Genomic DNA, 27141 nt, shown 5'->3' on the forward strand with positions numbered 1-27141 from the left:
GCGAGGACAGCACAGCTTGTGAGGACAGCACAGCTTGCGAGGACAGCACACCTTGCGAGGACGGCACAGCTTGCGTGGACGGCACAGCTTGCGCGGACAGCTCAACTTGAGAGGACAGCTCAACTTGAGAGGACAGCTCAACCTGAGAGGACAGCTAAACTTGAGTGGACAGCTCAACCTGAGAGGACAGCTCAACTTGAGAGGACAGCTCAACTTGAGAGGACAGCTCAACTTGAGAGGACAGCCCAACTTGAGAGGACAGCACTACTTGAGAGGAAAGCATAACTTGCGAGGACACCAACGCTTGCGAGGACAGCACAGTTTGTGAGAAGAGCACAGCTTGCGAGGACAGCACTTCTTGCGAGGACAGATCAACTTGAGAGGACAGCTCTACTTGTGAGGACAGCTCAACGTGGGAGAACAGCTCAACTAGAGAGGACAGCTCAACTAGAGAGGACAGCTCAACTAGAGAGGACAGCTCAACTAGAGAGGACAGCTCAACTAGAGAGGACAGCTCAACTAGAGAGGACAGCTCAACTAGGGAAGACAGCTCAACTAGAGAGGACAGCTCAACTAGAGAGGACAGCTCAACTAGAGAGGACAGATCAACTAGAGAAGACAGCTCAACTTGAGAGGACAGCTCAACTTGAGAGGACAGCTAAACTTGAGAGGACAGTTCAACCTGAGACGACAGCTCAACTTGAGAGGACAGCACAACTTGCAAAGACAGCACAACTTGCAAGGACAGCACAACTTGCAAGGACAGCACAGCTTGCGCCAACAGCAAAGCTTGCACCGACAGCAAAGCTTGCAAGCACAGCACGGCTCTCGAGGACAGCACGGATTGCGACGACAGCACGGCTTGCGAAGACAGCACGGCTTGCGAGAACAGCACAGCTTGCGAGGACCGCACAGCTTGCGAGGACAGCACAGCTTGCGAGGACAGCACAGCTTGCGAGGACAGCACAGCTTGCGAGGACAGCACAGCTTGCGATTACAGCACAGCTTGCGAGGACAGCACAGCTTGCGAGGACAGCACAGCTTGCTAGGACAGCACAGCTTGCGAGGACAGCACAGCTTGAGAGGACAGCACGGCTTGCAAGGACAGCACGGCTTGCGACGACAGCACGGCTTGCGAGGACAGCACGGCTTGCGAGAACAGCACAGCTTGCGAGGACAGCAAAGCTTGTGAGGACAGCACGGCTTTCGTGGACAGCAAGGCTTGCGTGGACAGCACGGCTTGCGAGGACATCACGGCTTGCGAGGTCAGCACGGCTTGCGAGTACAGCACAGCTTGCGAGGACAGCACGGCTTACAAGGACAGCACGGCTTGCAAGGACAGCACGGCTTGCGAGGTCAGCACAGCTTGCGAGGACAGCTCAACTTGAGAGAACAGCTCAACTAGAGAGGACAGCTCAACTAGAGAGGACAGCTCAACTAGAGAGGACAGCTCAACTAGAGAGGACAGCTCAACTAGAGAGGACAGCTCAACTAGGGAAGACAGCTCAACTAGAGAGGACAGCTCAACTAGAGAGGACAGCTCAACTAGAGAGGACAGATCAACTAGAGAAGACAGCTCAACTCGAGAGGACAGCTAAACTTTAGAGGACAGCTCGACTTGAGAGGACAGCTCAACTTGAGAGGACAGCTCAACTTGAGAGGACAGCTCAACTTGAGAGGACAGATCAACTTGAGAGGACAGCTCAACCTGAGAGGACAGCTCAACTTGAGAGGACAGCTCAACTTGAGAGGACAGCTTAACTTGAGAGGACAGCCGAACTTGAGAGGACAGCACTACTTGAGAGGAAAGCATAACTTGCGAGGACACCAACGCTTGCGAGGACAGCACAGTTTGCGAGGACAGCACAGCTTGCGAGGACAGCACTGCTTGTGACGACAGCTCAACTTGAGAGGACAGCTCTAATTGTGAGGACAGCTCAACGTGAGAGAACAGCTCAACTAGAGAGGACAGCTCAACTAGAGAGGACAGCTCAACTAGAGAGGACAGCTCAACTAGAGAGGACAGCTCAACTAGAGAGGACAGCTCAACTAGGGAAGACAGCTCAACTAGAGAGGACAGCTCAACTAGAGAGGACAGCTCAACTAGAGAGGACAGATCAACTAGAGAAGACAGCTCAACTTGAGAGGACAGCTAAACTTTAGAGGACAGCTCGACTTGAGAGGACAGCTCAACTTGAGAGGACAGCTCAACTTGAGAGGACAGCTCAACTTGAGAGGACAGCTCAACCTGAGACGACAGCTCGACTTGAGAGGACAGCTCAACTTGAGGGGACAGCACAACTTGAGAGGACAGCACAACTTGCAAGGACAGCACAACTTGCAAGGACAGCACAACTTGGGCGGACAGAACAGCTTGCGCCAACAGCAACGCTTGCACCGACAGCAAAGCTTGCAAGGACAGCACGGCTCTCGAGGACAGCATGGATTGCGACGACAGCACGGCTTGCGAAGACAGCACGGCTTGCGAGAACAGCACAGCTTGCGAGGACAGCACAGCTTGCGAGGACAGCACAGCTTGCGAGGACAGCACAGCTTGCGAGGACAGCAAAGCTTGTGAAGACAGCAAAGCTTGTGAAGACAGCACGGCTTGCGAGGACAGCACGGCTTGCGAGGACAGCACAGCTTGCGTGGACAGTACGGCTTCTGAGCACAGCACGGCTTGCGAGGACAGCACGGCTAGCGAGGACAGCACGGCTTGCGAGGACAGCAGGGCTTGCGAGGACAGCACGGCTTGCGAGGACAGCACAGCTTGCGAGGACAGCACAGCTTGCGAGGACAGCACAGCTTGCGAGGACAGCACAGCTTGCGAGGACAACACAGCTTGCGAGGACAGCACAGCTTGCGAGGACAGCACAGCTTGCGATGACAGCACAGCTTGCGATGACAGCACGGCTTGCGATGACAGCACGGCTTGCGAGGACAGCTCAACTTGAGAGGACAGCTCAACTTGAGAAGACAGCTCAACTTGAGAAGACAGCTCAACTTGAGAAGACAGCTCAACTTGAGAAGACAGCTCAACTTGAGAAGACAGCTCAAACTGAGAGGACAGCTTAACTTGAGAGGACAGCTTAAATTGAGAGGACAGCTTAAATTGAGAGGACAGCTCAACTTGAGAGGGCAGCTCAACTTGAGAGGGCAGCTCAACTTCAGAGGACCGCTCATGTAGAGAGGACAGCTCATCTAGAGAGGACAGCTCAACCTGAGAGGACAGCTTAACTTGAGAGGACAGCTCAACTTAATAGGACAGCTCAACTTGAGAGGACAGCACTACTTGAGAGGAAAGCACAACTTACAAGGACAGCAACGCTTGCGAGGACAGCAAAGCTTGCCAGGACAGCACGGCTTTCTAGGACAGCACAGCTTGCGAGGACAGCAAGGCTTGTGAGGACAGCACAGCTTGCGAGGACAGCACAGCTTGCCAGGACAGCACGGCTTTCTAGGACAGCACAGCTTGCGAAGACAGCACAGCTTGTGAGGACAGCACTCGTTGCGAGGACAGCTCATCTTGAGAGGACAGCTCATCTTGAGAGGACAGCTCAACTTGTGAGGACAGCTCAACGTGAGAGAACAGCTCAACTAGAGAGGACAGCTCAACTAGAGAGGACAGTTCAACTGGAGAGGACAGCTCAACTAGACAGGACAGCTCAACTAGGGAATACAGCTCAACTAGGGAGGACAGCTCAACTTGAGAGGACAGCTCAACCTGAGACGACAGCTCAACTTGAGAGGACAGCTCAACTTGAGAGGACAGCTCATCTTGCGAGGACAGCACAACTTGGGCGGACAGCACAGTTTGCGCCGACAGCAAAGCTTGCACCGACAGCAAAGCTTGCAAGGACAGCACGGCTTGCGAGGACAGCACGGATTGCGACGACAGCTCAACTTGAGAGGACAGCACAACTTGCGAGGACAGCACAACTTGTGAGGACAGCAAAGCTTGCGAGGACAGCAAAGCTTGTGAGGTCAGCAAAGCTTGTGAGGACAGCACGGCTTGCGAGGACAGCAAGGCTTGCGTGGACAGCACGGCTTCCAAGGACAGCACGGCTTGCGAGGACAGCACGGCTTGCGAGGACAGCACAGCTTGCGAGGTCAGCACGGCTTGCGAGGACAGCACGGCTTGCGAGGACAGCACAGCTTGCGAGGAGAGCACAGCTTGCGAGGACAGCACAGCTTGCGAGGACAGCACACATTGCGAGGACGGCACAGCTTGCGTGGACGGCACAGCTTGCGTGGACGGCACAGCTTGTGCGGACAGCTTAACTTGAGAGGACTGCTCAACTTGAGAGGGCAGCTCAACTTGAGAGGACAGCTCATGTAGAGAGGACAGCTCATCTAGAGAGGACAGCTTGAGAGGACAGCTCAACTTGAGAGGACAGTTAAACTGGAGAGGACAGCTCATCTAGAGAGGACAGCTCAACATCAGAGGACAGCTCAACTTGAAGGAGAGGTCAACTTGAGAGGACAGCTCAACTTGAGAGGACAGCTCAACTTGTGAGGACAGCTCAACTTGTGAGGACAGCTTAACTTGGGAGGACAGCTCAACTTGAGAGGACAGCTCATCTAGAGAGGACAGCTCAACATCAGAGGACTGCTCAACTTGAAGGAGAGGTCAACATAAGAGGACATCTCAACTTGACAGGACAGCTCAACGTGAGAGGACAGCTTAACTTGAGAGGACAGCTCAACTTCAGAGGACAGCTCAACTTCAGAGGACAGCTCAAGTTGAGAGGACAGCTCAACTAGAGAGGACAGCACAACTTGAGAGGTTAGCTCAAGTTGAGAGGACAGCTCAAGTTGAGAGGACAGCTCAACTTGAGAGGACAGCTCAACTTGAGAGGACAGCTCAACTTGAGAGGACAGCTCAACCTGAGAGGACAGCTTAACTTGGGAGGACAGCTCAACTTGAGAGGACAGCTCAACTTGAGAGGAAAGCACAACTTGCGAGGACAGCAAAGCTTGCGAGGACAGCACAGCTTGCCGGGACAGCATGGTTTTCTAGGACAGCACAGCTTGTGAGGACAGCACAGCTTGCGAGGACAGCACAGCTTGCGAGGAGAGCACAGCTTTCAAGGACAGCACAGTTTGCGGGGACAGCACAGCTTGCGAGGACAGCACAGCTTGCAAGGACAGCACAGCTTGCGAGGACAGCACAGCTTGTGAGGACAGCACAGCTTGCGAGGACAGCACACCTTGCGAGGACGGCACAGCTTGCGTGGACGGCACAGCTTGCGCGGACAGCTCAACTTGAGAGGACAGCTCAACTTGAGAGGACAGCTCAACCTGAGAGGACAGCTAAACTTGAGTGGACAGCTCAACCTGAGAGGACAGCTCAACTTGAGAGGACAGCTCAACTTGAGAGGACAGCTCAACTTGAGAGGACAGCCCAACTTGAGAGGACAGCTCAACTAGAGAGGACAGCTCAACTAGAGAGGACAGCTCAACTAGAGAGGACAGCTCAACTAGAGAGGACAGCTCAACTAGAGAGGACAGCTCAACTAGGGAAGACAGCTCAACTAGAGAGGACAGCTCAACTAGAGAGGACAGCTCAACTAGAGAGGACAGATCAACTAGAGAAGACAGCTCAACTTGAGAGGACAGCTCAACTTGAGAGGACAGCTAAACTTGAGAGGACAGTTCAACTAGAGAGGACAGCTCAACTAGAGAGGACAGCTCAACTAGAGAGGACAGCTCAACTAGAGAGGACAGCTAAACTTGAGAGGACAGTTCAACTAGAGAGGACAGCTCAACTAGAGAGGACAGCTCAACTAGAGAGGACAGCTCAACTAGAGAGGACAGCTCAACTAGGGAAGACAGCTCAACTAGAGAGGACAGCTCAACTAGAGAGGACAGCTCAACTAGAGAGGACAGATCAACTAGAGAAGACAGCTCAACTTGAGAGGACAGCTAAACTTTAGAGGACAGCTCGACTTGAGAGGACAGCTCAACTTGAGAGGACAGCTCAATTTGAGAGGACAGCTCAACTTGAGAGGACAGCTCAACCTGAGACGACAGCTCGACTTGAGAGGACAGCTCAACTTGAGGGGACAGCACAACTTGAGAGGACAGCACAACTTGCAAGGACAGCACAACTTGCAAGGACAGCACAACTTGGGCGGACAGAACAGCTTGCGCCAACAGCAATGCTTGCACCGACAGCAAAGCTTGCAAGGACAGCACGGCTCTCGAGGACAGCATGGATTGCGACGACAGCACGGCTTGCGAAGACAGCACGGCTTGCGAGAACAGCACAGCTTGCGAGGACAGCACAGCTTGCGAGGACAGCACAGCTTGCGAGGACAGCACAGCTTGCGAGGACAGCAAAGCTTGTGAAGACAGCAAAGCTTGTGAAGACAGCACGGCTTGCGAGGACAGCACGGCTTGCGAGGACAGCACAGCTTGCGTGGACAGTACGGCTTCTGAGCACAGCACGGCTTGCGAGGACAGCACGGCTAGCGAGGACAGCACGGCTTGCGTGGACAGCAGGGCTTGTGAGGACAGCACGGCTTGCGAGGACAGCACAGCTTGCGAGGACAGCACAGCTTGCGAGGACAGCACAGCTTGCGAGGACAGCACAGCTTGCGAGGACAACACAGCTTGCGAGGACAGCACAGCTTGCGATGACAGCACAGCTTGCGATGACAGCACGGCTTGCGATGACAGCACGGCTTGCGAGGACAGCTCAACTTGAGAGGACAGCTCAACTTGAGAAGACAGCTCAACTTGAGAAGACAGCTCAACTTGAGAAGACAGCTCAACTTGAGAAGACAGCTCAAACTGAGAGGACAGCTTAACTTGAGAGGACAGCTTAAATTGAGAGGACAGCTTAAATTGAGAGGACAGCTCAACTTGAGAGGGCAGCTCAACTTGAGAGGGCAGCTCAACTTCAGAGGACCGCTCATGTAGAGAGGACAGCTCATCTAGAGAGGACAGCTCAACCTGAGAGGACAGCTTAACTTGAGAGGACAGCTCAACTTAATAGGACAGCTCAACTTGAGAGGACAGCACTACTTGAGAGGAAAGCACAACTTACAAGGACAGCAACGCTTGCGAGGACAGCAAAGCTTGCCAGGACAGCACGGCTTTCTAGGACAGCACAGCTTGCGAGGACAGCAAGGCTTGTGAGAACAGCACAGCTTGCGAGGACAGCACAGCTTGCCAGGACAGCACGGCTTTCTAGGACAGCACAGCTTGCGAAGACAGCACAGCTTGTGAGGACAGCACTCGTTGCGAGGACAGCTCATCTTGAGAGGACAGCTCATCTTGAGAGGACAGCTCAACTTGTGAGGACAGCTCAACGTGAGAGAACAGCTCAACTAGAGAGGACAGCTCAACTAGAGAGGACAGTTCAACTGGAGAGGACAGCTCAACTAGACAGGACAGCTCAACTAGGGAATACAGCTCAACTAGGGAGGACAGCTCAACTAGAGAGGACAGATCAACTAGAGAAGACAGATCAACTAGAGAAGACAGCTCAACTTGAGAGGACAGCTCAACTTTAGAGGACAGCTCAACTTGAGAGGACAGCTCAACTTGAGAGGACAGCTCAACTTGAGAGGACAGCTCAACTTGAGAGGACAGCTCAACTTGAGAGGACAGCTCAACCTGAGACGACAGCTCAACTTGAGAGGACAGCTCAACTTGAGAGGACAGCTCATCTTGCGAGGACAGCACAACTTGGGCGGACAGCACAGTTTGCGCCGACAGCAAAGCTTGCACCGACAGCAAAGCTTGCAAGGACAGCACGGCTTGCGAGGACAGCACGGATTGCGACGACAGCACGGCTTGCGAGGACAGCACGACTTGCGAGGACAACACAGCTTGCGAGAGCAGCACAGCTTGCAGGGACAGCACAGCTTGCGGGGGCAGCACAGCTTGTGAGGACAGCACTCGTTGCGAGGACAGCTCATCTTGAGAGGACAGCTCATCTTGAGAGGACAGCTCAACTTGTGAGGACAGCTCAACGTGAGAGAACAGCTCAACTAGAGAGGACAGCTCAACTAGAGAGAACAGTTCAACTGGAGAGGACAGCTCAACTAGACAGGACAGCTCAACTAGGGAATACAGCTCAACTAGGGAGGACAGCTCAACTAGAGAGGACAGATCAACTAGAGAAGACAGATCAACTAGAGAAGACAGCTCAACTTGAGAGGACAGCTCAACTTTAGAGGACAGCTCAACTTGAGAGGACAGCTCAACTTGAGAGGACAGCTCAACTTGAGAGGACAGCTCAACTTGAGAGGACAGCTCAACTTGAGAGGACAGCTCAACCTGAGACGACAGCTCAACTAGAGAGGACAGCTCAACTAGAGAGGACAGCTCAACTAGAGAGGACAGATCAACTAGAGAAGACAGCTCAACTTGAGAGGACAGCTAAACTTTAGAGGACAGCTCGACTTGAGAGGACAGCTCAACTTGAGAGGACAGCTCAACTTGAGAGGACAGCTCAACTTGAGAGGACAGCTCAACCTGAGACGACAGCTCGACTTGAGAGGACAGCTCAACTTGAGGGGACAGCACAACTTGAGAGGACAGCACAACTTGCAAGGACAGCACAACTTGCAAGGACAGCACAACTTGGGCGGACAGCACAGCTTGCGCCAACAGCAACGCTTGCACCGACAGCAAAGCTTGCAAGGACAGCACGGCTCTCGAGGACAGCATGGATTGCGACGACAGCACGGCTTGCGAAGACAGCACGGCTTGCGAGAACAGCACAGCTTGCGAGGACAGCACAGCTTGCGAGGACAGCACAGCTTGCGAGGACAGCACAGCTTGCGAGGACAGCAAAGCTTGTGAAGACAGCAAAGCTTGTGAAGACAGCACGGCTTGCGAGGACAGCACGGCTTGCGAGGACAGCAGAGCTTGCGTGGACAGCACGGCTTCCGAGCACAGCACGGCTTGCGAGGACAGCACGGCTAGCGAGGACAGCACGGCTTGCGAGGACAGCAGGGCTTGCGAGGACAGCACGGCTTGCGAGGACAGCACAGCTTGCGAGGACAGCACAGCTTGCGAGGACAGCACAGCTTGCGAGGACAGCACAGCTTGCGAGGACAACACAGCTTGCGAGGACAGCACAGCTTGCGAGGACAGCACAGCTTGCGATGACAGCACAGCTTGCGATGACAGCACGGCTTGCGATGACAGCACGGCTTGCGAGGACAGCTCAACTTGAGAGGACAGCTCAACTTGAGAAGACAGCTCAACTTGAGAAGACAGCTCAACTTGAGAAGACAGCTCAACTTGAGAAGACAGCTCAACTTGAGAAGACAGCTCAAACTGAGAGGACAGCTTAACTTGAGAGGACAGCTTAAATTGAGAGGACAGCTTAAATTGAGAGGACAGCTCAACTTGAGAGGGCAGCTCAACTTGAGAGGGCAGCTCAACTTCAGAGGACCGCTCATGTAGAGAGGACAGCTCATCTAGAGAGGACAGCTCAACCTGAGAGGACAGCTTAACTTGAGAGGAAAGCTCAACTTAATAGGACAGCTCAACTTGAGAGGACAGCACTACTTGAGAGGAAAGCACAACTTACAAGGACAGCAACGCTTGCGAGGACAGCAAAGCTTGCCAGGACAGCACGGCTTTCTAGGACAGCACAGCTTGCGAGGACAGCACAGCTTGTGAGGACAGCACAGCTTGCGAGGACAGCACAGCTTGCGAGGACAGCTCAAATTGAGAGGACAGCTCTACTTGTGAGGACAGCTCAACTAGAGAGGACAGCTCAACTAGAGAGGACAGCTCAACTAGGGAGGACAGCTCAACTAGAGAGGACAGCTCAACTAGAGAGGACAGCTCAACTAGAGAGGACAGCTCAACTAGAGAGGACAGCTCAACTAGAGAGGACAGATCAACTAGAGAAGACAGGTCAACTTTAGAGGACAGCTAAATTTTAGAGGACAGCTCAACTTGAGAGGACAGCTCAACTTGAGAGGACAGCTCAACTTGAGAGGACAGCTCAACTTGAGAGGACAGCTCAACCTGAGACGACAGCACAACTTGAGAGGACAGCTCAACTTGAGGGGACAGCACAACTTGGGCGGACAGCACAGCTTGCGCCAACAGCAAAGCTTGCACCGACAGCAAAGCTTGCAAGGACAGCACGGCTCTCGAGGACAGCACGGATTGCGACGACAGCACGGCTTGCGAGGACAGCACGACTTGCGAGGACAACACAGCTTGCGAGAGCAGCACAGCTTGCAGGGACAGCACGGCTTGCGGGGACAGCACAGCTTGCGGGGACAGCACAGCTTGCGGGGACATCACAGCTTGCGGGGACAGCACAGCTTGCGGGGACAGCAGAGCTTGCGGGGACAGCACAGCTTGCGGGGACAGCACAGCTTGCGGGGACAGCACAGCTTGCGGGGACAGCACACCTTGCGGGGACAGCACAGATTGCGAGGACAGCACAGCTTGCGGGGGCAGCACAGCTTTCGAGGACAGCACAGCTTGTGGGGACAGCACAGCTTGCGGGGACAGCACAGCTTGCGGGGACAGCACAGCTTGCGGGGACAGCACACCTTGCGGGGACAGCACACCTTGCGGGGACAGCACACCTTGCGGGGACAGCACACCTTGCGGGGACAGCACACCTTGCGGGGACAGCACACCTTGCGGGGATAGCACACCTTGCGGGGACAGCACACCTTGCGGGGACAGCACAGATTGCGAGGACAGCTCAACTTGAGAGGACAGCTCAACTTGAGAGTACAGCTCAACTTGAGAGGACAGCTCATCTAGAGAGGACAGCTCATCTAGAGAGGAAAGCTCAACATCAGAGGACAGCTCAACTTGAAGGGGAGGTCAACTAGAGAGGACATCTCAACTTGAGAGGACAGCTTAACTTGAGAGGACAGCTCAACTTCAGAGGACAGCTCAACTTCAGAGGACAGCTCAAGTTGAGAGGACAGCACAACTTGAGAGGTCAGCACAACTTGAGAGGTCAGCTCAAGTTGAGAGGACAGCTCAAGTTGAGAGGACAGCTCAACTTGAGAGGACAGCTCAACTTGAGAGGACAGCTTAACTTGAGAGGAGAGCTCAACTTGAGAGGGAAGCTCAACCTGAGAGGACAGCTCAACTGGAGAGGACAGCACTACTCGAGAGGAAAGCACAACTTACAAGGACAGCAATGCTTGCGAGGACAGCAAAGCTTGCCAGGACAGCACGGCTTTCTAGGACAGCACAGCTTGCGAGGACAGCACAGCTTGCGAGGACAGCACAGCTTGCGAGGACAGCACAGCTTGCGAGGACAACACAGCTTGCAAGGACAGCACAGCTTGCGAGGACAGCACAGCTTGCGAGGACAGCACAGCTTGCGAGGACAGCACAGCTTGCGAGGAGAGCACAGCTTGCGAGGGCAGCACAGCTTGCGAGGACAGCACAGCTTGCGAAGACAGCACAGCTTGCGAAGACAGCACAGTTTGCGAGGACAGCACAGCTTGCGAGGACAGCACAGCTTGCGAGGACAGCACAGGTTGCAAGGACAGCACACCATGCGAGGACGGCACAGCTTGCGTGGACGGCACAACTTGCGAGGACAGGTCAACTTGAGAGGACAGCTCGACTTGAGAGGACAGCTCAACCTGAGAGGACAGCTCAACTTGAGAGGACAGCTCAACTTGAGAGGACAGCCCAACTTGAGAGGACAGCCCAACTTGTGAGGACAGCTCAACGTGAGAGAACAGCTCAACTAGTGACGACAGCTCAACTAGAGAGGACAGCTCAACTAGAGAGGACAGCTCAACTAGGGAAGACAGCTCAAGTAGAGAAGACAGCTGAACTAGAGAGGACAGATCAACTAGAGAAGACAGCACAACTTGCGAGGACAGCACAACTTGCGAGGACAGCACAGCTTGCGAGGACAGCACAGCTTGCGAGGACAGCACAGCTTGCGAGGGCAGCACAGCTTGCGAGGACAGCACAGCTTGCGAGGACAGCACAGCTTGCGAGGACAGCACTGCTTGCAAGGACAGTACTGCTTGCGAGGACAGCTCAACTTGAGAGGACAGCTCAACTTGTGAGGACAGCTCAACTTGTGAGGACAGCTCAACGTGAGAGAACAGCTCAACTAGTGAGGACAGCTCAACTAGAGAGGACAGCTCAACTAGGGAAGACAGCTCAAGTAGAGAAGACAGCTGAACTAGAAAGGACAGATCAACTAGAGAAGACAGCACAACTTGCGAGGACAGCACAACTTGCGAGGACAGCACAACTTGCGAGGACAGCAAAGCTTGCGAGGACAGCAAAGCTTGTGTGGTCAGCAAAGCTTGAGAGGACAGCACGGCTTGCGAGGACAGCACGGCGTGTGAGGACAGCACGGCTTGCGAGGACAGCACAGCTTGCGAGGTCAGCACAGCTTGCAAGGACAGCACGGCTTAAAGGACAGCACAGCTTGCGAGAGCAGCTCAACTTGAGAGGACAGCTCAACTTGAGAGGACAGCACAACTTGAGAGGACAGCACAACTTGCGAGGACAGCACAACTTGCGAGGACAGCAAAGCTTGTGTGGTCAGCAAAGCTTGTGAGGACAGCACGGCTTGCGAGGACAGCAAGGCTTGCGAGGACAGCAAGGCTTACGTGGACAGCACGGCTTCCAAGGACAGCACGGCTTGTGAGGACAGCACGGCTTGCGAGGACAGCACAGCTTGCGAGGTCAGCACAGCTTGCAAGGACAGCACGGCTTGCGAGGACAGCACAGCTTGCGAGGAGAGCACAGCTTGCGAGGACAGCACAGCTTGCGAGGACAGCACAGCTTGTGAGGACAGCACAGCTTGCGAGGACAGCACAGCTTTCGAAGACAGCACAGCTTGCGATGACAGCACAACTTGCGAGGACAGCACGGCTTGCGAATACAGCTCAACTTGAGAGGACAGCTCAACTTGAGACGACAGCTCAACTTGAGAGGACAGCTCAACTTGAGAGGACAGCTCAACTTGAGAGGACAGCTCAACTTGAGAGGACAGCTCAACTTGAGAGGACAGCTCAACTTGAGAGGACAGCTCAACTTGAGAGGACAGCTCAACCTGAGACGACAGCACAACTTGAGAGGACAGCTCAACTTGAGGGGACAGCACAACTTGAGAGGACAGCACAGCTTGCAAGGACAGCACAACTTGGGCGGACAGCACAGCTTGCGCCAACAGCAAAGCTTGCACCGACAGCAAAGCTTGCAAGGACAGCACGGCTCTCGAGGACAGCACGGATTGCGACGACAGCACGGCTTGCGAAGACAGCACGGCTTGCGAGAACAGCACAGCTTGCGAGGACAGCACAGCTTGCGAGGACAGCACAGCTTGTGAGGACAGCACTCGTTGCGAGGACAGCTCATCTTGAGAGGACAGCTCATCTTGAGAGGACAGCTCAACTTGTGAGGACAGCTCAACGTGAGAGAACAGCTCAACTAGAGAGGACAGCTCAACTAGAGAGGACAGTTCAACTGGAGAGGACAGCTCAACTAGACAGGACAGCTCAACTAGGGAATACAGCTCAACTAGGGAGGACAGCTCAACTAGAGAGGACAGATCAACTTGTGAGGACAGCTCAACGTGAGAGAACAGCTCAACTAGAGAGGACAGCTCAACTAGAGAGGACAGTTCAACTGGAGAGGACAGCTCAACTAGACAGGACAGCTCAACTAGGGAATACAGCCCAACTAGGGAGGACAGCTCAACTAGAGAGGACAGATCAACTAGAGAAGACATATCAACTAGAGAAGACAGCTCAACTTGAGAGGACAGCTCAACTTTAGAGGACAGCTCAACTTGAGAGGACAGCTTAACTTGAGAGGACAGCTCAACTTGAGAGGACAGCTCAACTTGAGAGGACAGCTCAACTTGAGAGGACAGCTCAACCTGAGACGACAGCTCAACTTGAGAGGACAGCTCAACTTGAGAGGACAGCACATCTTGCGAGGACAGCACAACTTGGGCGGACAGCACAGCTTGCGCCGACAGCAAAGCTTGCACCGACAGCAAAGCTTGCAAGGACAGCACGGCTTGCGAGGACAGCACGGATTGCGACGACAGCACGGCTTGCGAGGACAGCACGACTTGCGAGGACAACACAGCTTGCGAGAGCAGCACAGCTTGCAGGGACAGCACGGCTTGCGGGGACAGCACAGCTTGCGGGGACAGCACAGCTTGCGGGGACAGCACAGCTTGCGGGGACAGCACAGCTTGCGGGGACAGCAGAGCTTGCGGGGACAGCACAGCTTGCGGGGACAGCACAGCTTGCGGGGACAGCACAGCTTGCAGGGACAGCACAACTTGCGGGGACAGCACAGATTGCGAGGACAGCACAGCTTGCGGGGACAGCACAGCTTTCGAGGACAGCACAGCTTGCGGGGACAGCACAGCTTGCGGGGACAGCACAGCTTGCGGGGACAGCACAGCTTGTGGGGACAGCACACCTTGCGGGGACAGCACACCTTGCGGGGACAGCACACCTTGCGGGGACAGCACACCTTGCGGGGACAGCACACCTTGCGGGGACAGCACACCTTGCGGGGACAGCACACCTTGCGGGGACAGCACACCTTGCGGGGACAGCACAGATTGCGAGGACAGCTCAACTTGAGAGGACAGCTCAACTTGAGAGGACAGCTCAACTTGAGAGGACAGCTCATCTAGAGAGGACAGCTCATCTAGAGAGGAAAGCTCAACATCAGAGGACAGCTCAACTTGAAGGAGAGGTCAACTAGAGAGGACATCTCAACTTGAGAGGACAGCTTAACTTGAGAGGACAGCTCAACTTCAGAGGACAGCTCAACTTCAGAGGACAGCTCAAGTTGAGAGGACAGCACAACTTGAGAGGTCAGCACAACTTGAGAGGTCAGCTCAAGTTGAGAGGACAGCTCAAGTTGAGAGGACAGCTCAACTTGAGAGGACAGCTCAACTTGAGAGGACAGCTTAACTTGAGAGGAGAGCTCAACTTGAGAGGGAAGCTCAACCTGAGAGGACAGCTCAACTGGAGAGGACAGCACTACTCGAGAGGAAAGCACAACTTACAAGGACAGCAATGCTTGCGAGGACAGCAAAGCTTGCCAGGACAGCACGGCTTTCTAGGACAGCACAGCTTGCGAGGACAGCACAGCTTGCGAGGACAGCACAGCTTGCGAGGACAGCACAGCTTGCGAGGACAACACAGCTTGCGAGGACAGCACAGCTTGCGAGGACAGCACAGCTTGCGAGGACAGCACAGCTTGCGAGGACAGCACAGCTTGCGAGGAGAGCACAGCTTGCGAGGGCAGCACAGCTTGCGAGGACAGCACAGCTTGCGAAGACAGCACAGCTTGCGAGGACAGCACAGCTTGCGAAGACAGCACAGCTTGCGAAGACAGCACAGCTTGCGAAGACAGCACAGTTTGCGAGGACAGCACAGCTTGCGAGGACAGCACAGCTTGCGAGGACAGCACAGCTTGCAAGGACAGCACACCATGCGAGGACGGCACAGCTTGCGTGGACGGCACAACTTGCGAGGACAGGTCAACTTGAGAGGACAGCTCGACTTGAGAGGACAGCTCAACCTGAGAGGACAGCTCAACTTGAGAGGACAGCTCAACTTGAGAGGACAGCCCAACTTGAGAGGGCAGCCCAACTTGTGAGGACAGCTCAACGTGAGAGAACAGCTCAACTAGTGACGACAGCTCAACTAGAGAGGACAGCTCAACTAGAGAGGACAGCTCAACTAGGGAAGACAGCTCAAGTAGAGAAGACAGCTGAACTAGAGAGGACAGATCAACTAGAGAAGACAGCACAACTTGCGAGGACAGCACAACTTGCGAGGACAGCACAGCTTGCGAGGACAGCACAGCTTGCGAGGACAGCACAGCTTGCGAGGGCAGCACAGCTTGCGAGGACAGCACAGCTTGCGAGGACAGCACAGCTTGCGAGGACAGCACTGCTTGCAAGGACAGTACTGCTTGCGAGGACAGCTCAACTTGAGAGGACAGCTCAACTTGTGAGGACAGCTCAACTTGTGAGGACAGCTCAACGTGAGAGAACAGCTCAACTAGTGAGGACAGCTCAACTAGAGAGGACAGCTCAACTAGGGAAGACAGCTCAAGTAGAGAAGACAGCTGAACTAGAAAGGACAGATCAACTAGAGAAGACAGCACAACTTGCGAGGACAGCACAACTTGCGAGGACAGCACAACTTGCGAGGACAGCAAAGCTTGCGAGGACAGCAAAGCTTGTGTGGTCAGCAAAGCTTGTGAGGACAGCACGGCTTGCGAGGACAGCACGGCGTGTGAGGACAGCACGGCTTGCGAGGACAGCACAGCTTGCGAGGTCAGCACAGCTTGCAAGGACAGCACGGCTTAAAGGACAGCACAGCTTGCGAGAGCAGCTCAACTTGAGAGGACAGCTCAACTTGAGAGGACAGCACAACTTGAGAGGACAGCACAACTTGCGAGGACAGCACAACTTGCGAGGACAGCAAAGCTTGTGTGGTCAGCAAAGCTTGTGAGGACAGCACGGCTTGCGAGGACAGCAAGGCTTGCGAGGACAGCAAGGCTTACGTGGACAGCACGGCTTCCAAGGACAGCACGGCTTGTGAGGACAGCACGGCTTGCGAGGACAGCACAGCTTGCGAGGTCAGCACAGCTTGCAAGGACAGCACGGCTTGCGAGGACAGCACAGCTTGCGAGGAGAGCACAGCTTGCGAGGACAGCACAGCTTGCGAGGACAGCACAGCTTGTGAGGACAGCACAGCTTGCGAGGACAGCACAGCTTTCGAAGACAGCACAGCTTGCGAGGACAGCACAGCTTGCGAGGACAGCACAGCTTGCGAGGACAGCACAGCTTGCGAGGACAGCACAGCTTGCGAGGAGAGCACAGCTTGCGAGGGCAGCACAGCTTGCGAGGACAGCACAGCTTGCGAAGACAGCACAGCTTGCGAGGACAGCACAGCTTGCGAAGACAGCACAGCTTGCGAAGACAGCACAGCTTGCGAAGACAGCACAGTTTGCGAGGACAGCACAGCTTGCGAGGACAGCACAGCTTGCGAGGACAGCACAGCTTGCAAGGACAGCACACCATGCGAGGACGGCACAGCTTGCGTGGACGGCACAACTTGCGAGGACAGGTCAACTTGAGAGGACAGCTCGACTTGAGAGGACAGCTCAACCTGAGAGGACAGCTCAACTTGAGAGGACAGCTCAACTTGAGAGGACAGCCCAACTTGAGAGGGCAGCCCAACTTGTGAGGACAGCTCAACGTGAGAGAACAGCTCAACTAGTGACGACAGCTCAACTAGAGAGGACAGCTCAACTAGAGAGGACAGCTCAACTAGGGAAGACAGCTCAAGTAGAGAAGACAGCTGAACTAGAGAGGACAGATCAACTAGAGAAGACAGCACAACTTGCGAGGACAGCACAACTTGCGAGGACAGCACAGCTTGCGAGGACAGCACAGCTTGCGAGGACAGCACAGCTTGCGAGGGCAGCACAGCTTGCGAGGACAGCACAGCTTGCGAGGACAGCACAGCTTGCGAGGACAGCACTGCTTGCAAGGACAGTACTGCTTGCGAGGACAGCTCAACTTGAGAGGACAGCTCAACTTGTGAGGACAGCTCAACTTGTGAGGACAGCTCAACGTGAGAGAACAGCTCAACTAGTGAGGACAGCTCAACTAGAGAGGACAGCTCAACTAGGGAAGACAGCTCAAGTAGAGAAGACAGCTGAACTAGAAAGGACAGATCAACTAGAGAAGACAGCACAACTTGCGAGGACAGCACAACTTGCGAGGACAGCACAACTTGCGAGGACAGCAAAGCTTGCGAGGACAGCAAAGCTTGTGTGGTCAGCAAAGCTTGTGAGGACAGCACGGCTTGCGAGGACAGCACGGCGTGTGAGGACAGCACGGCTTGCGAGGACAGCACAGCTTGCGAGGTCAGCACAGCTTGCAAGGACAGCACGGCTTAAAGGACAGCACAGCTTGCGAGAGCAGCTCAACTTGAGAGGACAGCTCAACTTGAGAGGACAGCACAACTTGAGAGGACAGCACAACTTGCGAGGACAGCACAACTTGCGAGGACAGCAAAGCTTGTGTGGTCAGCAAAGCTTGTGAGGACAGCACGGCTTGCGAGGACAGCAAGGCTTGCGAGGACAGCAAGGCTTACGTGGACAGCACGGCTTCCAAGGACAGCACGGCTTGTGAGGACAGCACGGCTTGCGAGGACAGCACAGCTTGCGAGGGCAGCACAGCTTGCAAGGACAGCACGGCTTGCGAGGACAGCACAGCTTGCGAGGAGAGCACAGCTTGCGAGGACAGCACAGCTTGCGAGGACAGCACAGCTTGTGAGGACAGCACAGCTTGCGAGGACAGCACAGCTTTCGAAGACAGCACAGCTTGCGATGACAGCACAACTTGCGAGGACAGCACGGCTTGCGAATACAGCTCAACTTGAGAGGACAGCTCAACTTGAGACGACAGCTCAACTTGAGAGGACAGCTCAACTTGAGAGGACAGCTCAACTTGAGAGGACAGCTCAACTTGAGAGGACAGCTCAACTTGAGAGGACAGCTCAACTTCAGAGGACAGCTCAAGTTGAGAGGACAGCTCAACTAGAGAGGACAGCTCAAGTTGAGAGGACAGCTCAACTTGAGAGGACAGCTCATCTTGGGAGGACAGCTCAACTTAAGAGGACAGCTCAACTTGAGAGGACAGCTCAACTTGAGAGGACAGCTCAACTTGAGAGGACAGCTCAACTTGAGAGGACAGCTCAACTTGAGAGGACAGCTTAACTTGAGAGGACAGCTCAACTTGAGAGGACAGCTCAACTTGAGAGGACAGCTCAACTTGAGAGGACAGCTCAACTTGAGAGGACAGCTCATGTAGAGAGGACAGCTCATCTAGAGAGGACAGCTCATCTAGAGAGGACAGCTCAACATCAGAGGACAGCTCAACTTGAAGAAGAGGTCAACTTGAGAGGACATCTCAACTTGAGAGGACAGGTCAACTTGAGAGGGTAGCTTAACTTGAGAGGACATCTCAACTTCAGAGGACATCTCAACTTCAGAGGACAGCTCAACTTCAGAGGACAGCTGAACTTCAGAGGACAGCTCAACTTCAGAGGACAGCTCAACTTCAGAGGACAGCTCAACTTCAGAGGAGAGCTCAACTTCAGAGGACAGCTCAAGTTGAGAGGACAGCACAACTTGAGAGGTCAGCTCAAGTTGAGAGGACAGCTCAAGTTGAGAGGACAGCTCAACTTGAGAGGACAGCTCAACTTGAGAGGACAGCTCAACTTGAGAGGACAGCTCAACTTGAGAGGACAGCTCAACTTGAGAGGACAGCTCAACTTGAGAGGACAGCTCAACTTGAGAGGACAGCTCAACTTGAGAGGACAGCTCAACTTGAGAGGACAGCTCAACTTAGCACAGCTCAACTTGAGAGGACAGCTCAACTTGAGAGGACAGCTCAACTTGAGAGGACAGCTCAACTTGAGAGGACAGCTCAACTTGAGAGGACAGCTCAACTTGAGAGGACAGCTCAACTTGAGAGGACAGCTCAACTTGAGAGGACAGATCATCTAGAGAGGACAGCTCATCTAGAGACGACAGCTCATCTAGAGAGGACAGCTCATCTAGAGAGGACAGCTCATCTAGAGAGGACAGCTCATCTAGAGAGGACAGCTCATCTAGAGAGGACAGCTCATCTAGAGAGGACAGCTCATCTAGAGAGGACAGCTCATCTAGAGAGCACAGCTCAACATCAGAGGACAGCTCAACTTGAAGGAGAGGTCAACTTGAGAGGACATCTCAACTTGAGAGGACAGCTTAACTTGAGATGACAGCTCAACTTCAGAGGACAGCTCAACTTCAGAGGACAGCTCAAGTTGAGAGGACAGCTCAACTAGAGAGAACAGCACAACTTGAGAGGTCAGCTCAAGTTGAGAGGACAGCTCAACTTGAGAGGACAGCTCAACTTGAGAGGACAGCACAACTTGCGAGGACAGCACATCTCGCGAGGACAGCACGGCTTGCAAGGACAGCACCGCTTGCAAGGACAGCACGGCTTGCAAGGACAGCACAGCTTGCGAGGACAGCACAACTTGCGAGGACAGCACGGCTTGCGAGGACAGCTCAACTTGAGAGGACAGCTCAACTTGAGAAGACAGCTCAACTTGAGAGGACAGCTCAACTTGAGAGGACAGCTTAACTTGAGAGGACAGATCAACTTGAGAGGGCAGCTCAACTTGAGAGGACAGCTCATGTAGAGAGGACAGCTCATCTAGAGAAGACAGCTTGAGAGGACAGCTCAACTTGAGAGGACAGCTCAACTTGAGAGGACAGCTCATCTAGAGAGGACAGCTCAACATCAGAGGGCAGCTCAACTTGAAGGAGAGGTCAACTTGAGAGGACAGCTCAACTTGAGAGGACAGCTCAACTTGTGAGGACAGCTCAACTTGAGAGGACAGCTTAACTTGGGAGGACAGCTCAACTTGAGAGGACAGCTCAACTTGAGAGGACAGCTCAACTTGAGAGGACAGCTCAACTTGAGAGGACAGCTCAACTTGAGAGGACAGCTTAACTTGAGAGGACAGCTCAACTTCAGAGGGCAGCTCAAGTTGAGAGGACAGCTCAAGTTGAGAGGACAGCTCAAGTTGAGAGGACAGCTCAAGTTGAGAGGACAGCTCAACTTGAGAGGACAGCTCAACTTGAGAGGACAGCTCAACTTGAGAGGACAGCTCAGCTTGAGAGGACAGCTCAGCTTGAGAGGACAGCTCAACCTGAGAGGACAGCTCAACTTGAGAGGACAGCTCAACTTGAGAGGACAGCTCAACTTGAGAGGACAGCACTACTTGAGAGGACAGCACTACTTGAGAGGACAGCACTACTTGAGAGGAAAGCACAACTTGAGAGGAAAGCACAACTTGCGAGGACAGCAAAGGTTGCGAGGACAGCACAGCTTGCCGGGACTGCACGGCTTTCTAGGACAGCACAGCTTGCGAGGACAGCACAGCTTGTGAGGACAGCACAGCTTGCGAGGACAGCACAGCTTGCGAGGACAGCACAGCTTTCAAGGATAGCACAGCTTGCGGGGACAGCACAGCTTGCGGGGACAGCACAGCTTGCGAGGACAGCACAGCTTGCGAGGACAGCACAGCTTGCAAGGACAGCACAGCTTGCAAGGACAGCACAGCTTGCGAGGACAGCACAGCTTGTGACTACAGCACAGCTTGCGAGGACAGCACACCTTGCGTGGACGGCACAGCTTGTGCGGACAGCTCAACTTGAGAGGACAGCTCAACTTGAGAGGACAGCTCAACTTGAGAGGACAGCTAAACTTGAGAGGACAGCTTAACTTGAGAGGACAGCTCAACTTGAGAGGAAAGCTCAACTTGAGAGGGCAGCTCAACTTGAGAGGACAGCTCAACTTGAGAGGACAGCTCATCTAGAGAGGACAGCTCAACATCAGAGGACAGCTCAACTTGAAGGAGAGGTCAACTTGAGAGGACAGCTCAACTTGAGAGGACAGCTCAACTTGTGAGGACAGCTCAACTTGAGAGGACAGCTTAACTTGGGAGGACAGCTCAACTTGAGAGGACAGCTCATCTAGAGAGGACAGCTCATCTAGAGAGGACAGCTCAACATCAGAGGACTGCTCAACTTGAAGGAGAGGTCAACATAAGAGGACATCTCAACTTGAGAGGACAGCTCAACGTGAGAGGACAGATTAACTTGAGAGGACAGCTCAACTTCGGAGGACAGCTCAACTTCAGAGGACAGCTCAACTTCAGAGGACAGCTCAACTTCAGAGGACAGCTCAACTTCAGAGGACAGCTCAAGTTGAGAGGACAGCTCAAGTTGAGAGGACAGCTCAGCTTGAGAGGACAGCTCAACCTGAGAGGACAGCTTAACTTGAGAGGACAGCTCAACTTGAGAGGACAGCTCAACCTGAGAGGACAGCTCAACTTGAGAGGACAGCTCAACTTGAGAGGACAGCCCAACTTGAGAGGACAGCCCAACTTGAGAGGACAGCACTACTTGAGAGGAAAGCATAACTTGCGAGGACACCAACGCTTGCGAGGACAGCACAGTTTGCGAGAACAGCACAGCTTGCGAGGACAGCACTTCTTGCGAGGACAGCTCAACTTGAGAGGACAGCTCTACTTGTGAGGACAGCTCAACGTGAGAGAACAGCTCAACTAGAGAGGACAGCTCAACTAGAGAGGACAGCTCAACTAGAGAGGACAGCTCAACTAGGGAAGACAGCTCAACTAGGGAGGACAGCTCAACTAGGGAAGACAGCTCAACTAGAGAGGACAGCTCAACTAGAGAGGACAGATCAACTAGAGAAGACAGCTCAACTTGAGAGGACAGCTCAACTTGAGAGGACAGCTAAACTTTAGAGGACATATCAACTTGAGAGGACAGCTCAACTTGAGAGGACAGCTCAACTTGAGAGGACAGTTCAACCTGAGACGACAGCTCAACTTGAGGGGACGGCACAACTTGAGAGGACAGCACAACTTGCAAGGACAGCACAACTTGCAAGGACAGCACAACTTGCAAGGACAGCACAACTTGGGTGGACAGCACAGCTTGGGCGGACAGCACAGCTTGCGCCAACAGCAAAGCTTGCACCGACAGCAAAGCTTGCAAGGACAGCACGGCTTGCGAGGACAGCACGGATTGCGACGACAGCACGGATTGCGACGACAGCACGGCTTGCGAGGACAGCACGGCTTGCGAGAACAGCACAGCTTGCGAGGACAGCACAGCTTGCGAGGACAGCAAAGCTTGTGAGGACAGCAAAGCTTGGGAGGACAGCACGGCTTTCGTGGACAGCAAGGCTTGCGTGGACAGCACGTCTTGCGAGGACATCACGGCTTGCGAGGTCAGCACGGCTTGCGAGGTCAGCACGGCTTGCGAGGACAGCACAGCTTGCGAGGACAGCACAGCTTGCAAGGACAGCACGGCTTGCGAGGTCAGCACAGCTTGCGAGGACAGCTCAACTTGAGAGAACAGCTCAACTTGAGAGGACAGCTCAACTTGAGAGGACAGCTCAACTTGAGAGGACAGATCAACTTGAGAGGACAGCTCAACTTGAGAGGACAGCTTAACTTGAGAGGACAGCCCAACTTGAGAGGACAGCACTACTTGAGAGGAAAGCACTACTTGAGAGGAAAGCATAACTTGCGAGGACACCAACGCTTGCGAGGACAGCACAGTTTGCGAGGACAGCACAGCTTGCGAGGACAGCACTGCTTGTGAGGACAGCTCAACTTGAGAGGACAGCTCTAATTGTGAGGACAGCTCAACGTGAGAGGACAGCTCAACTAGAGAGGACAGCTCAACTAGAGAGGACAGCTCAACTAGAGAGGACAGCTCAACTAGAGAGGACAGCTCAACTAGAGAGGACAGCTCAACTAGGGAAGACAGCTCAACTAGAGAGGACAGCTCAACTAGAGAGGACAGATCAACTAGAGAAGACAGCTCAACTTGAGAGGACAGCTCAACATGAGAGGACAGCACTACTTGAGAGGAAAGCACAACTTGCGAGGACAGCAACGCTTGGGAGGACAGCACAGCTTGCCAGGACAGCACGGCTTTCTAGGACAGCAAAGCTTGCGAGGACAGCACAGCTTGCGAGGACACCACAGCTTGCGAGGGCAGCACAGCTTGCAAGGACAGCACAGCTTGCGAGGACAGCACAGCTTGCGAGGACAGCACAGCTTGCGAGGACAGCACAGCTTGCGAGGACAGCACAGCTTGCGAGGACAGCACAGCTTGCGAGGACAGCACAGCTTGCGAGGACAGCACAGCTTGCGAGGACAGCACAGCTTGCGAGGACAGCACAGCTTGCGAGGACAGCACAGCTTGTGAGGACAGCACTCCTTGCGAGGACAGCTCATCTTGAGAGGACAGCTCAACTTGTGAGGACAGCTCAACGTGAGAGAACAGCTCAACTAGAGAGGACAGCTCAACTAGAGAGGACAGCTCAACTAGAGAGGACAGCTCAACTGGAGAGGACAGCTCAACTAGAGAGGACAGCTCAACTAGGGAATACAGCTCAACTAGGGAGGACAGCTCAACTAGAGAGGACAGATCAACTAGAGAGGACAGATCAACTAGAGAGGACAGATCAACTAGAGAAGACAGCTCAACTTGAGAGGACAGCTCAACTTGAGAGGACAGCTCAACCTGAGACGACAGCTCAACTTGAGAGGACAGCTCAAGCTGAGACGACAGCTCAACTTGAGAGGACAGCTCAACTTGAGAGGACAGCTCAACTTGAGAGGACAGCACATCTTGAGAGGACAGCACAACTTGCGAGGACAGCACAACTTGCGAGGAGAGCACAACTTGCGAGGACAGCACAACTTGGGCGGACAGCACAGATTGCGAGGACAGCACAGCTTGCGAGGACAGCACAGCTTGCGAGGACAGCACAGCTTGCGAGGACAGCACAGCTTGCGAGGACAGCACAGCTTGCGAGGACAGCACAGCTTGCGAGGACAGCACAGCTTGCGAGGACAGCACAGCTTGCGAGGACAGCACAGCTTGCGGGGACAGCACAGCTTGCGGGGACAGCACAGCTTGCGGGGACAGCACAGCTTGCGGGGACAGCACAGCTTGCAGGGACAGCACAGCTTGCGGGGACAGCACACCTTGCGGGGACAGCACAGATTGCGAGGACAGCACAGCTTGCGGGGACAGCACAGCTTGCGGGGACAGCACAGCTTGCGGGGACAGCACAGCTTGCGGGGACAGCACAGCTTGCGGGGACAGCACAGCTTGCGGGGACAGCACACCTTGCGGGGTCAGCACAGATTGCGAGGACAGCACAGATTGCGAGGACAGCTCAACTTGAGAGGACAGCTCAACTTGAGAGGACAGCTCAACTTGAGAGGACAGCTCAACTTGAGAGGACAGCTCAACTTGAGAGGACAGCTCAACTTGAGAGGACAGCTCAACTTGAGAGGACAGCTCATCTAGAGAGGACAGCTCATCTAGAGAGGACAGCTCAACATCAGAGGACAGCTCAACTTGAAGGAGAGGTCAACTTGAGAGGACATCTCAACTTGAGAGGACAGCTTAACTTGAGAGGACAGTTCAACTTAAGAGGACAGCTCAACTAAAGAGGACAGCACTACTCGAGAGGAAAGCACAACTTACAAGGACAGCAACGCTTGCGAGGACAGCAAAGCTTGCCAGGACAGCACGGCTTTCTAGGACAGCACAGCTTGCGAGGACAGCACAGCTTGCGAGGACAGCACAGCTTGCGAGGACAGCACAGCTTGCGAGGACAGCACAGCTTGCGAGGACAGCACAGCTTGCGAGGACAGCACAGCTTGCGAGGACAGCACAGCTTGCGAGGACAGCACAGCTTGCGAGGACAGCACCACTTGAGAGGAAAGCACCACTTGCGAGGACAGCAACGCTTGCGAGGACCGCACAGCTTGCCTGGACAGCACGGCTTTCTAGGACAGCACAGCTTGCGAGGACAGCACAGCTTGCGAGGACAGCACAGCTTGCGAGGGCAGCACAGCTTGCGAGGACAGCACAGCTTGCGAGGACAGCACAGCTTGCGAGGACAGCACAGCTTGCGAGGACAGCACAGCTTGCAAGGACAGCACAGCTTGCAAGGACAGCACTGCTTGCAAGGACAGCACTGCTTGCGAGGACAGCACTGCTTGCGAGGACAGCACTGCTTGCGAGGACAGCTCAACTTGAGAGGACAGCTCAACTTGAGAGGACAGCTCAACTTGTGAGGACAGCTCAACGTGAGAGAACAGCTCAACTAGAGAGGACAGCTCAACTAGAGAGGACAGCTCAACTAGAGAGGACAGCTCAACTAGAGAGGACAGCTCAACTAGGGAAGACAGCTCAAGTAGAGAAGAGAGCTGAACTAGAGAGGACAGATCAACTAGAGAAGACAGCTCAACTTGAGAGGACAGCTCAACTTTAGATGACAGCTCAACTTGAGTGGACAGCTCAACTTGAGAAGACAGCTCAACTTGAGAGGACAGCTCAACTTAAAAGGACAGCTCAACCTGAGACGACAGCTCAAGTTGAGAGGACAGCTCAACTTGAGAGGACAGCACAACTTGAGAGGACAGCACAACTTGCGAGGACAGCACAACTTGCGAGGACAGCACAACTTGCGAGGACAGCACAACTTGCGAGGACAGCACAACTTGTGAGGACAGCACAACTTGTGAGGACAGCACAACTTGGGGGGACAGCACTGCTTGCGCCGACAGCAAAGCTTGCACCAACAGCAAAGCTTGCAAGGACAGCACGGCTTGCGAGGACAGCACAGATTGCGACGACAGCACAGATTGCGACGACAGCACAGATTGCGACGACAGCACAGATTGCGACGACAGCACAGATTGCGACGACAGCACAGATTGCGACGACAGCACTTCTTGCGAGGACAGCACGGCTTAAAGGACAGCACAGCTTGCGAGAGCAGCTCAACTTGAAAGGACAGCTCAACTTGAGAGGACAGCACAACTTGCGAGGACAGCACAACTTGCGAGGACAGCAAAGCTTGCGAGGACAGCAAAGCTTGTGAGGTCAGCAAAGCTTGTGAGGACAGCACGGCTTGCGAGGACAGCTAGGCTTGCGTGGACAGCACGGCTTCCGAGGACAGCACGGCTTGTGCGGACAGCACGGCTTGCGAGGACAGCACAGCTTGCGAGGTCAGCACGGCTTGCGAGGACAGCACAGCTTGCGAGGAGAGCACAGCTTGCGAGGAGAGCACAGCTTGTGAGGACAGCACAGCTTGCGAGGACGGCACAACTTGCGAGGACAGCACGGCTTGCGATGACAGCACAACTTGCGAGGACAGCACGGCTTGCAAATACAGCTCAACTTGAGAGGACAGCTCAACTTGAGAGGACAGCTCAACTTGAGAGGACAGCTCAACTTGAGAGGACAGCTCAACTTGAGAGGACAGCTCAACTTGAGAGGACAGCTCAACTTGAGAGGACAGCACAACTTGAGAGGACAGCTCAACTTGAGAGGACAGCTCAACTTGAGAGGACAGCTCAACTTGAGAGGACAGCTCAACTTGAGAGGACAGCTCAACTTGAGAGGACAGCTCAACTTGAGAGGACAGCTCAACTTGAGAGGACAGCTCAACTCGAGAGGACAGCTCAACTCGAGAGG

The 27141-nt window shown here is 54.2% G+C and overlaps 1 pseudogene; it reads left to right on the forward strand.

The window, feature by feature from the left end:
- The window catches only part of LOC126426584 (serine-rich adhesin for platelets-like), a 49735-nt pseudogene that overhangs the window by 11473 nt on the left and 11121 nt on the right, over nucleotides 1–27141 (forward strand).

Source organism: Schistocerca serialis, chromosome 11 (genome assembly GCF_023864345.2).
Source record: "Schistocerca serialis cubense isolate TAMUIC-IGC-003099 chromosome 11, iqSchSeri2.2, whole genome shotgun sequence".
NCBI classification, from domain to species: Eukaryota; Metazoa; Arthropoda; class Insecta; order Orthoptera; family Acrididae; genus Schistocerca; species Schistocerca serialis.